Below are 13685 nucleotides of genomic sequence, written 5' to 3' on the forward strand. Positions count from 1 at the left end.
GGTTATTTTGGAATTTTCTCATATATATGTATATATATACTTATATGATCTGGCCAGTTTATCTTCGCGAGCCGAGTTGGAAGCTTTGTTAAATATATCTTTGCCATTTTACTCTTATCCTACCCGGTTTACGTTTATCGTCCACGTGAGCATTACGACTTTTGTTTTAAACTTTCCTTCAAAGGTTCCTAGATAAAAATAATTCTTCACTTATATTATATTATATAATTTTACTTTTTAGAGGTTGTAATACCTTGCCACCTCAACTTTATGACTTAATTATAAGACTCTGTGTGGTAGGGTGTTACAGAAATCATCACCCTCAATATCTCTTCATGCCTATTATTGAAAAGATGATAAAATAGCATCTTAGGTAGTTTGCACATGTAGAAAGAAGATTAGTAAAACAACCGTTTGGGAGGGCGATTGAGATGAAAGGTAGACAGGAAACAGAAGAAAGAAGAAGACCCCAAAAAGACCATAGTGGTCAAAAGAGAACAACATGTAAATAGTCTCATTGCAGACATGATATATGGTAGAATTCAATGACATCGTTTCATCCGTGCAACCGGCCCCAACTAATAGGGTAAGGTTTGTTGTTGTTGTTGAAAAGAAAAAGATGTACAATGCTTAACAGGTCAAAGCAGTTAAATGCCTCTGTGAGCTATTTTCAGATATCGCAACAAGGGTGCTCTAACTTATTGGATTCCTAATAATATTCTCACACATCGAAGGAGTATTTGGGACATAGAGGAATACTGGGATAGGAAGGGTAAGGCCAAGGTTAGTCGAGCATCTAGTACAAGAAGGTTATTACACACCAGTGGTTTTACAACATGTTACTACGTCAAAGAAAATGGTTCGTAACATATAGCCGATCATGAGCTAAGTATATTATTTACTTATATTTTCTTACATCTATAGTTTTTAAATATAATTTGACTTCTACTGTATTGTCACCACAACTAAAGAGTGTGTTGGGTGATGGGTCTCTCAACTATTAAAAGTAAACTCTTCAAGCGGGTCTACAAAAGAAAGAACAACCACAACAAATGAGTTTATCAACACTTCGAGGGTATTCATGTGAGTTCAATTTCTCATATTTTTCAGTTAGACATTGTTTATAAAAATGTGCATATTTAATGCTTTTATGTTTTTCAATCTATGTCAGAATTGATTTGAGGAGAGCATGGAAAAAGTCAAGGAGCGTGCTATTCAAATCATAACTAGGAGCTAGAATAAACCACCTCCAATTTTAGAGCACTGAGTATAGACACAAATGGTCAATGGTGACAAATATGGGAGAATGTACGGTGTTGAGCACATTAATACCACAATTGTTCCTCGATTTAATGATACTCCAACGTTGGAGGACCATTCCGCTACGAGTGGGTCAAATCCGAGGGAGTAAATCACCATGTTCAACAAAGAGCTTAGCTAGCAGCTAGAATAGCAGGACTCGAAGAGTACAACAAGGTATGCGGAGTTGGAAGTACACTCACCAAAGGCTGCAGTAATAGATTACCCATCTCCAACAAAGCTTTGACAATCAAAATGCAAAGATTCTTGATCTGAAAAGAATAGTCAGCTTGTTGTGCATATTCATTTAGTCCATATAGAACGACTCTTCAAACAATGGATAAAAGCTCCCTCCACCTCCTTTATGTCTTACAAAGCCATTAATGGTAAGCTCTGATATAATGATCCACCACCACCTAGATGACCTATATGCCCATCACAAGCATGATGTTGATGTCAAAGACCACAAATCCCTCGATGTGAACTACCCGTGAATATTATTTTATGACATTATTGATATTTGATATTTGTATGGAATTTATTTGTTTATATTATAATAATTGTTACAAATATTTAGTTATTAGTAATTAATAAATATAATAATTTTCAATTTTATAATTTATCTTATTATAATTAATATATAAACAATATTTTTTGTAACATAATTCCAATTGACCAATTTATGATATTATGTGTGTTCGCACCAATTTTCCAAAATGTTTTAAAACAGACTACAATATTTTTGAGCTATTGCAACATATACTGTAAACAAACGAAACTTAAAAAGTGTTGTCTAAAATTATCAAAAATGACGTCTAATATTTGTTGCAATGAAATAATGTTATTGCAACACTTTTGCAGTCAACACGTTATAAGCGTTTTCTTTAATCAATTAGAGAATATGTAAAAAACGTTACTTCAGTAAATTACACTTGCAACACTTATAATATTCATACATTACACTTTATGGCGGTTATTTTAAAATATTTCATAAAATTTCTATTATAAGCGTCGTCTAAAACATATAAATGTATTTTCCACTTAAATTTTAACCTTCCCTCCAAATATAACAATGAAAATTACTCTTTTCCTCCTTAATTAAAAAAATAAAAAAGAAAATGATTCAAACAATGAAATACATTAGCTTTCATCCATTCATTCATCATTTTTGTGTTCATAACATTTAAATTAGAAACAAAATGCTATGAGGAGCCCGAGTCCCAACCCTATCATCATCTTTGGAATTTTCCTAAATCGATGCTACTCGTGGTTCCTTCTCTACTCGCACTGAATCATTCCTTCTCTCTTTGCATTCCTCTATACGACAACCTCTCTACTCGCGGTTTGTGGTGCATGTTCTTTCAATTGATGACTCCGTTGTTGAATCTCCTACGCCAGTTCGTGAAGGATCTCAACAGCAAGTCCGATTTAGAAGCTTAGTCTCACCGGATGATTACATCTTCGTATGCGGCTTCAGTTTTCTTGTCTCCGGTGCTTTGCAACTCTCTCTCTCTCTCTCTCTCTCTCTCTCTCTCTCTCTCTCTCTCTCTCTCTCTCTCTCTCTCTCTCTCTCTTACACTCCTCTTTCCATCGTGTCTTAACGGTTGTGGTTAGTTTCTTCTTCACTCACGGCATTGTCAATCTCAAAACTGAGGTCCTTGTTACTTGCAATTATTCTGGTAATACTTAAGTTGAAATTTAGCAAAACTTCTACATAGTAGTATAATTGACGAAAAGTATTGATGTTATCAAAGTGATATGATGTTTACTCAATTTAATTTATTTATTGTTCAATTTGATTAAAATGAGCTTTGTGGTGTGGTGTGGTGTGATGATTGAGTTTGACGATTGTAGGATGTTGCAGCACTTTTCGTGGAGCCTTATAAAAGCCAAACAATTATTGTTAATGTTTTTTAGATTAAAAAAAAACAAAGGTGCTAGATTTGAACTGCTCTATCTTGAATTATTAGTTACGAATATTTTTTTAAGGTCAACTTGTATTGCCTTGTAATAGGAATTTCACTAATGAATTTTCTTTTTTTTTTTCCAAGGGTCTCAGAAACTAGCATTTATAGAAAGAGAGAAGGAATATCGATTTTTGGCTGTGAGTAGCTTCCTTTATTATCTTAAATAACAATGGTTGTTATTTATAATGCTAAAATTAAATATTTGATGCTAATATTTTATGTGATTTTGATGAGAAATTACTGCTTAATTATTTTTGGTCCTATAAAATCACTACAGTGGTTTATTGTTATGATATATTATTGTGGTAGAAATAGATAGCCAACCAGCAAAAGGCTTCACGAAATGATGTAAATTTTAGGCTTGTTATTCAATTATTGTTAGTGAAATCTCAATTTGGGGAATTTAACATTGGATTCATCTTTGTAGTGAAATTCAATTCTAAAGTTGAGACACAAATGGAAAAGAGTTGCAGACCTAGAAAATCCTTAAACACGCCAGGAAATTGTTGAAGTTTCAAATTAGGATCTCATCTTATAAAAATAGCTCAAATCAAAAGAATTCAATGTCTTAAGAAATATTTCAAATGAGAACATGCACAATTTAGTATGTTTCCAAATAATCTTATTATGACCTCTTATATTTTTTTATTCTGTAGTTTTTCTTATATTAATCAAATTCTTGACTTAATGCTTCCTATGATCTAATGGAAGCTAGTACTTTTGTTTTTGTAGAGGCAATCTAAGAGAGCTGTTGAGTTCTCATGGAGTATATTTAATTTTCAGAAGGACCAAGATGTTAGACTTAGACTTGGCTATGAAGTCTTTGAACAGGTTTTTCTAGTCTCTATTGCACTTCTGCTAATGCCATATGCATTTTGCTATGTCCTTCAATTTGTTGTTTGCATGTCTCTAATTGTTATTTGGTGTATGAGTTATTTATAGAAAATGAAATTGGTTTTTGAGATTTTTGAGAAAATTTATCTAATGAATCATAGAATCCAAGAAGTAGATGTAGGATTCAACTCCAGTAATAGTTCTTCTCGTGATACACAATTAAACTAGAGAATGCTAAGAGCAGTGCTCCTGACAACTTTGAGTGTCATTGTGTGGTTTACTTTGAAATGTCATTCTTAAATGTGCAGGCCATACCCAATAGAGTCAATTATAAGGATAAAGGGGACAAGTGGACTCTTGATGATTTCAGGTTGTTTTCTATTTTTTAATTTCTCTTAACAAAAATATTGAGATATGATGGTCATATTCATACTTGTCTTTTACATAACTCACTCATGATTTATAAAAGTTTCTTATCTTTGTTGAGTATATTATTTGCAGATTTAGCTATTATTTCTCTCCTTAAATAAAATTATGATCACTGTATTTAAATTTGGTATGAGTTAGGATTTGGAAAATTGAAATAATTGTCCAATACAGGGTGTTCTTACTATAAGCTTTTATGTACAACTTAACTGATCTAATACTTAGTTAACGTATCAATTTACTCATGGGAATTGCAAGCTCCATTCATTTATTTCCCTCATATATTTTTAAGAAATAATGGTTTAAAGTTTAGTCCTTCAAGTTGAATTTTGTGAATTAATCTAATACCTATTTTCTGATATCACAAATTACAAAATGTTTTAATTAGTCTTAGGTGCAGGTGAAAACCTTTTTCTCAGTACCACAGTGCTAATCCTTGATGTTAATTATAGTTCTCAAATTCTAAATCAAATATTTTGATTTTAAGTTTGCAGTGCTTTCCATGCTGGACTAGCAGTGGCATGAGTAGAACGGTGGTAGAAGAAAACCTAGTAGTGAAGTTGAAAAAATCAACGACTCAAGTGCTTGAATTTGCACAACAAAGTAAAGAGTATGCACACAAACTTATTAAAATTCATCTTTTATTATATTGGTTCTTTTGGTTTCGTGATCAAGATTCACCACTACGCTCGATGTTTGAGAAATCTCAAACTTAGATAAATGCCAATCTTATGTCTAACCGAAGGTATTTTTGCATCTTACTTTTTAGGTTTGGGATTAATCCTTGTTGAATAAAGTTATTAGAGACAGAGCCAAGTAAAGAGGAACATGGTGGGAAGGTCTATATCAATACTCATTGTTCAAGACACAAGACACCAAAAATGAAAAAATAGAAGCAAACCAAAAATAAAGGTGTGAGAAAAATGGAATAATTAATTATGCCCTTCTTGTATTGTTCAGTCGTTAGTTTTGTATTTAGCTCTTTTTAAGTCAGAACAAGTATTGTGTTTAAAGGCTTCTTATTAAATTAGCTTATCATATTTTGATATATGAATTAGAAATCTTTATATAATTATGTATAATATATTTGAAACTTTTAACATGATAATACTTATTGGTTTTGGCTCTTTTTTCATGTCTTTAATCTTATTGGACCCAAATTATAATTGAATGCTTAATTACGAGAAAAATGCCAAAATATAACTATGGTACTACCACAAGAAAAAAGCAATAATTTTAAAATGTTTTATACAATAATAATATAAAAGGCAACATATCTAAATTGATGCCATAATAATAGTAAAAGAGACAATGCTTCTAAAGTGATGCCATAGTAGGTTGAATATGCATCACTTCCAAAGGTTGCTTTATCAAAAAGAAAAGGCAATGCTTTTTACTAGTTATAAAACATTAATAAAAAAGAGAACACTTAATAAGTGTTGTATTAGACTCTACCTTGAAGCGTTGTCTGTGTTTTAGAATAGGTGATGCAGGAGCATATATCTATACATTTATATTGTTAATTAAAGAAGTCTAGTTTAGCATATATTATTATATTGTGTTATGAGTTAGTCCCATATCACCCGAGTCATGAAGATTCCCCCTCCCCTACTAGTATAAATATGTATATGTACCCCTTTTGCTTATGAAGTTGAGTTGATTGAGTTATATATGAAATAAGCTGTGTGCTTATTTTCCTCTAGGATCTTTGAGAGTAAGAGGTGCATTCTTGGATTAGCCAACCAAGGTGGGTTCTTGGCTACTTTTACCATAGTGGGGTTGTTAACCTCACCAAGACTGCTGACCCAAGCGACGTCCTGGCATCAGTTTGGTATCAGAGCAATGTCGCTGTTGGTACAAGTCGTCGTCAGTGCGGATTGTTTGCTGCGAAGTTCCGGGTAGTATCGTTCTTTTCTCTTCTTTTGGTGCCTTTTCTGTTGGTGATTATCTTCGTTCATTCCCATCATTATCACCATTGGTGCATTTCCATCATCATTGTGCATCCTCATCATAACATCGACACCCAAGCATCAACCTCATTGCATAGTAGTAAAAGATGGCTCCAAAGCATAGAACTACTTAAGAGATTGAAATGGAGGAGTTATGCCGTCAAGTTAAGGAGTTGCAAGAGCAGCTTGCAAAATATGAAGCAGCTCAAAATAATCATGGCAAGCAGAGTGATGATAGTTCTTCTAGTGAAGAGGATAATGCAAATCCCTTTTATTATTATTCTTCGTCTGAAGATTTATCCTCACGAAGAACATGACACAACACAACTCACAAAGCTAAAGACTTAGGAATCAAAATTGATATTCCTGAGTTTGAAGGGAGACTCAAACCAAATTATTTTATTGACTGAATTTGCACAGTAGAAAGAGTGTTCGAGTTAAAAGACATTTCAGACGACACGTGAAACTTGTAGCTATCAAGTTGAAGAAGCATGCGTCAATATGGTGGAAGAATCTCAAGCGTCAGTGAGAAAGAGAAGGAAGAAGAAAGAACAGGACATGAGACAAAATGCATCGTGAGCTCAAGCGCAAGTTCCTTCCTGAACATTACAAGCAAGGCACCTTCATCAAATTTCATAATTTGAGGCAAAAGTCATTATCTGTAGAAGAATATACAATAGATTTCGAAGAGTTGCTTATGAAGTGTGACATTCAAGAGCCTGAAGAACAAACAATTGCTCGTTATCTTGGAGGACTGAATACAGAAATTTCTGATATCGTTCAGCTGCAACCATATTGGACCTTGGATGATGTCATTAGGTTGTCATTAAAGGTTGAAAAGCAAATAACACAAAGAAATAACACTCAATCGCCGATGGACAAAGAAGTCATCTTTGATGTTGAACAAGAAATGAAGACAGGATCTTATAAAAGCAACAAGGAGCGTGGATCATCAAGTAAAAAATGCTTCAAATGTCAAGGTTTTGGGCATATTGTTGTTGATTGTCCAAATAGAAGGGTTATCACTCTTGTCCAGGAAACAGTTAACGAAGAAACAATTCAGGAGCAAGAGGAGGAATGTGAGGTTGACTATGCTATTGAAGAAGTTCCAGCCGATTGTGGAGAAGTTTTAGTAGTTTGTCGAAGCTTGAATATTGCAAGGGTAATAGAAGACGAGAGTTGGCAACGCCACAACATCTTTCACACAAGATGCACAGTTGAAGAGAAGGTTTTGCAAGGTCATCATAGATAGCGGAAGTTGTGAAAATGTTGTCTCAAATTATATGGTACACAAACTGAAGCTTCCAACCGAGTTACATCGTCGTCCATACAAGTTGCATTGGTTAAAAAAGGAGAATGAAGTTAAAGTCACAAAATGATGTTTAGTCCAATTTTCTTTGGGAAGTAAATACAAAGATAAAGTGTGTAGTGTGACGTCATCCCGATGGACGCGTGTCACCTACTGTTAGGGCGTCCTTGACAATATGATCGTCGAGCTATTCATGATGGTTTCAAAAATATATACTCTTTTATCAAAGATGGCAAGAAGATCATATTAACTCCTTTACAACATGTAGATGGTCAAAAGAATCAAGTTGAGCTATGCCTTTTAACATCTTTCAAGGTCAGATGCACTCACCAATAGAATCTTTTGCCAATACGAGATGAGTCTTTTTCAACCCAGGAAAGATAATGCAAGAGCTCTTTCCAACCCAGGGAGAATGATGCAGGAGCATATATCTTTACATTTGTGTTGTTAATTAAAGTAGTTTAGTTTAGCATATATTATTATATTGTGTTATGAGTTAGTCCCACATCGCCCGAGTCTTGAAGATTCCCCCTCCCCTACTAGTATAAATATGCATATGTACCCCCCTTTTGCTTATGAAGTTGAGTTGATTGAATTATATATGAAATAAGTTGTGTGCTTATTTTCCTCTAGGCCCTTTGAGAGTAAGAGATGCATCCTTGACTTAGCCAACAAAGGTGGGTTCTTGGCTACTTTCACCATAGTGGGGTTGTTAATCTCGCCAAGATTGGTGACTCAAGTGACGTCCCGGTGTCAATAGGCAACACTTTTTGAAGAGTTGCTTTCAAGATCTAATGCAACGGCCGCATCGGCAAATTGTTAGGAAATTATTTAATTTCCTAATTTATTTGTGGACAATACATATATTAATTATTATCACAAATTATTCTATTTCAAATTAAATGACTTATATAAAGGTGATCTCATTTATTGTTATAAATGCTAAATTAAATAAGTCATAATTACTTTTGATTTGGAATTAAATGAGAATAAAACCGGATATTATCTTTTGTTCTTTAGATAATTATCTTTTGGATTTTAGATATATTATCTTTTGGACTTTAGATACTATCTTATTTTGGCTTTAGGGTTTAATGGGTGCCATACTCAAATATAAATAGACCTTCAGGGTTTCGGTCCCCAACATACCAAAGCTGCCTTTATTGCTCTTTCCCCATCAAAAGAGTCACAATTCAGCCGCCTAGGGATTCAGAAGGCTTTGGTTGAGGAAGATCGAAAGAACCACAAGACTGATACAATTCTTCCATCTAATTTCTAATTTCTACTAGTAAAGGTACGCTTTCGCATTATGATATTTTTGGTGATTTAATATGGATGATCTGGGTTAATAAAATTAATTTATTCCAACAAGTAGTATCAGAACCATCCATAATTTAGTCATAAAAAATATCAGTTTTCTTTCTTTTTATTGTTTCAATCGATATATATGTGTATGTGCACATTATATATAACTGGTACTGATGCACGAGCACAAGGATTAATTTTTTTTAATGCAAATACCCTGTATTGCAATTCTTTATACACATACGTATATTATGGGTGTGCTACTGTGCATATATGTATAGCTTTATTATGCCTTTGGTATGGCTTTAATATTATTGCGTGTATATACATATTATTGGCCGCGCATATATATATTTTACTGTATCCAATTTTTTTTAATTCGATATAATAATTGATTTATTCTGAAACATAAAATATAGAGTATTAATATATATGATTGTTTCAGATTTAATTATGTGTGCTATTAATTTAGTATACAATTGATTAACAATTCCTTTTGGGATATAAGGATTATTATGTATATGTCACTTATGCGAATATTAATCTACCCAAAGAAAGATCTATATTTGGCCTAGTTATGTATACATATTAATAATATTTGAATAATAAAAAAATATTATTTAATTGCTACATAAGGACACTAGTAACAATTTGGATTATTATACCCACCTATTTTATAAAGATTTAGTTTTGGAATAAATTGATTGAACATTATGCTGTCAAAGTAGCCTCTTTTGTAAAAATTGATTTATTTAAAACATTAGGAATATGGTGATATGTAATTCATGCAATATTGGTCAGCCCAAAGGAAGACCTATATTTGGCCGAATTACATACACATATTAATGGTAAATAAATATTTGGGTAACTGATTAAGAATAAAGTAATACTTATTATTTATGCGAACAATAATCGGCCCAAGGGAAGTTTATTGTTTGGCCAAATAATAAGCATTGCACACTTTTGTTTATTTTCTATTAATTATGCGATCAATAATCGGCCCAAAGGAAGGTTATTGTTTGGCCAATTAATAAAAAATATATGCAGTAATAAATAGGTTGCGAAGTTTAAGTTTCCATGTGCGCATTAAGTCAGTCCAAAGAAACGCTTAATGTGTGACAAGAATTTTGACAATATTTGATTACTGCAATGAGAGTATCACTTACAGTTAATTTTTCTATCCAAAGATTGAAAATTAATGTTGTTCTAGATATCTCAATATGGATTTTTTTCATTATTTAACTAATGTTTACTGCATATTCTTTTGTTCTAATCCAGAAACTATGGTTTTAGCTACCAATGTTTCTGCACAAATTAGCAGTATTCCTATGCTGAATGGTTCAAACTTTAAAGTTTGGAAGGATACCGTGGAGATTGTCCTCGGTTGTATGGATCTAGATATAGCTCTTCGAGAGGAGAAACCCACTTCCACGCCAGAAAACCTTAATGAGGTTAAAATAGAGAAGTGGGAGAGATCCAATCGAATGAGCATTATGATCATGAAACGCTCAATTCCTAAGGCACTTCGGGGCTCAATTATTGAGGATAAAGATGCCAAACAGTTCCTAAAGGATGTTGAAAAATTCTTTACTAAGAATGAAAAGGCGGAGGCAAGTAGTCTTTTGAGCAAACTTGTCTCCATGAGGTATAAAGGTAAAGGGAACATAAGGAAGTACATTATGGAAATGTCTCATCTTGCTTCAAAATTGAAAGCACTAAAGTTAGAGTTGTCTGAAGATTTACTCGTGCATTTCATTTTGATTTCCCTTCCTGAACACTTTGGGCAATTCAAAGTGAGTTATAACACTCTGAAGGACACTTGGTCCATAAATGAGCTTATATTTCACTGTGTGCAAGAAGAAGAGAGGCTACAGCAAGATAAGACTGAAAGTGCTCACATGGCTTCATCTTCTCAGTATAAAAGAAAGCGTGATACTACTGCGGATGTGCCTTCTCAGCAGAAAAAGGCTAAGAAACAGGATCAAGTTTCAACCTATTTCTTCTGTAAGAAGGTGGGACACATTGAAGAAGGATTGTACCAAATATGCCACCTGGCGTGTAAAGAAGGGTATAATTCTTACTTTCGTTTGTTCTGAGGCTAGTTTAAGTTATGCACCTGTTGATACTTGGTGGGTAGATTCTACTGCTACTACTCATGTAAGTGTTACTATGCAGGGTTACCTGTGGAGCCAACCGCCAAGTGATGCTGAAAGATACATCTATGTGGCAGACGGCAATATAGTTACAGTCGAAGCTATAGGAACCTTTAGATTATGTTCCACGAGTGGATTTTACTTGGATTTATTAGAGACATTTTATGTACCGTCATTTAGACGGAATTTGGTTTCTGTTTCTCGTTTGGACAAATTAGGTTATTTTTGTTCGTTCGGAGATAATAAAGTCAGTCTCTTCTATAATTTGAATAATATTTGTTCTGGTCATTTGGTGGATAATCTATATAGGCTTGAATTAAATTCCTATAATAATGAAATACTACAAACAGGTACAAAATGAAAACTAAATGAGAATTCGGCATCATTATGGTACAAACGCCTAGGTCACATCTCTAAACAGAAAATTCAGAGGCTCGTGTCGGATGAAATTCTTGGACCCCTAAATTTGGCGGACTTTGAAGTCTGCATTGAGTGCATAAAGGGGAAAAGGACAAACGAAAGGAAATTAGGTTTCGATAGAGTTAAAGATGTCTTAGAACTGATACATACCGATATATGTGGCCCATTCCCTTCTGTCTCTTGGAATGGACAACGGTACTTTATTACGTTCATAGATGATTACTCTCATTACGGGTATCTATATTTAATTCATGAAAAGTCCCAAGCCTTGGATGTTTTCAAGTCTTTCAAAGCTGAAGTTGAACTTCAACTTGGAAAGAAAATTAAAGTTGTCAAATCTGATGGTGGAGGTGAATACTATGGAAGATATGATGGTTCAGGTGAGCAACGTCTCGGGCCTTTTGCTCTTTTCCTAGAGGAGTGTGGTATTGTTCCACAATACACCATGCCAGGCAAACCTAGCATGAATGGTGTTGCAGAGCGAAGGGACCGAACTCTTAAGGACATGGTGAGAAGTATGATTAGTCATTCTTCCTTGCCTGAATCACTCTAGGGAGAAGCCTTAAAAGGACATGGTGAGAAGTATGATTAGTCATTCTTCCTTGTCTGAATCACTCTGGGGAGAAGCCTTAAAGACCGCAGTGTACATCCTTAATAGGGTGCCAAGCAAAGCAGTTAACAAAACTCCTTATGAAATTTAGACTGCAAAAAGGCCCAGTATAAAGCATTTGCATATTTGGGGATGTCCAGCAGAGGCGCGACCTTATAGGCCACATGAAAGAAAATTGGACTCAAGGACAATTAGTTGCTCCTTTGTTGGTTATGCTGAGTGTTCACGGTGGTACAAGTTTTACAATCCTGCATCAAGGTCTATTTTTGAAATGGAAAACGCGAGATTTCTTGAGGATGTTAAGTTTGGGGGGAAGGAAATATTAGAAATTTTGCTTTTGATGAGGATTCTGTAACTGATAATAATAAGTTCTTTATACCTATTATTGTTCAAGATACAGTTATAGTACAAGAGCACAATAAGAATCCTACTATAGATTCAGTTACAGTACAAGAGAATAATAAGAATATCGTTGTTGCTTAAGATACTGCTATAGCACAAGAAAATAATGAGAATCCTCCTCAACTCCAATCCATGCAGCAAGCTCAACAACCTCAAAGAAGTACCATTAATGAGATCCAATAGAAAAAAATGAGAAAATCCATCTATGATCTCAAACAAGCTTCCCGTTAATGGTATCACAAGTTTCATCAAGTTATTACCTCATATGGTTTTAAGGTAAATATTATAGAGAAATGTGTATACCGCAAGTTCAGTGGGAGTAAATACTTTTTTTTGGTTTTATATGTTGATGACATACTATTTGCCAGTAGTGATTAGGCTTGTTGCATGAAACTAAGAAATTTCTATCGAACAAATTCAAAATGAAAGATCTTGGTGATGCCTCTTTTGTATTAGGAATCGAGATACTAAGAGATCACTCTCAAGGTATTCCTGGATTATCACAAAAGAACTATATCGACAAAATTTTAAGTAGATATGGCACGGAAAGTTGTAGACCAATTGACACACCCGTAGCTAAAGGAGACAAGTTCAGTCTCAAAACAATGCCCTAAAAATGATCTTGAGAGGACAGCAATGCATGATAAACCTTATGCATCAGCACTAGGGAGCTTAATGTATGCTCAAGTCTACACACGTCCCGATATATCATTTATAGTGGTAGTATCGGGTAGATACTTGAGCCATCCGGGCAGGGATAATTGGATAACTGTTAAACGCGTAATGCGTTATCTGAAAAGAACAAAGGATTACATGCTTATTTATCGAAGATCAGAAAATTTGAAGATCATTGGGTACTCTGTTTCTGATTTCATGGCATATGGTTGCAAAACTTTGTCACTGAGCTTCATATAGTAGATGACATTGAAAGGCCATTAAAGATATTTTGTGACAATAAGTTAGCAGTACTATACTCCAATAACAATAAGAGCTTGACAAAATCGAAGCATA

Source organism: Arachis ipaensis, chromosome B6 (assembly GCF_059453495.1).
Source record: "Arachis ipaensis isolate K30076 ecotype BB chromosome B6, ASM5945349v1, whole genome shotgun sequence".
Lineage (NCBI taxonomy): Eukaryota > Viridiplantae > Streptophyta > Magnoliopsida > Fabales > Fabaceae > Arachis > Arachis ipaensis.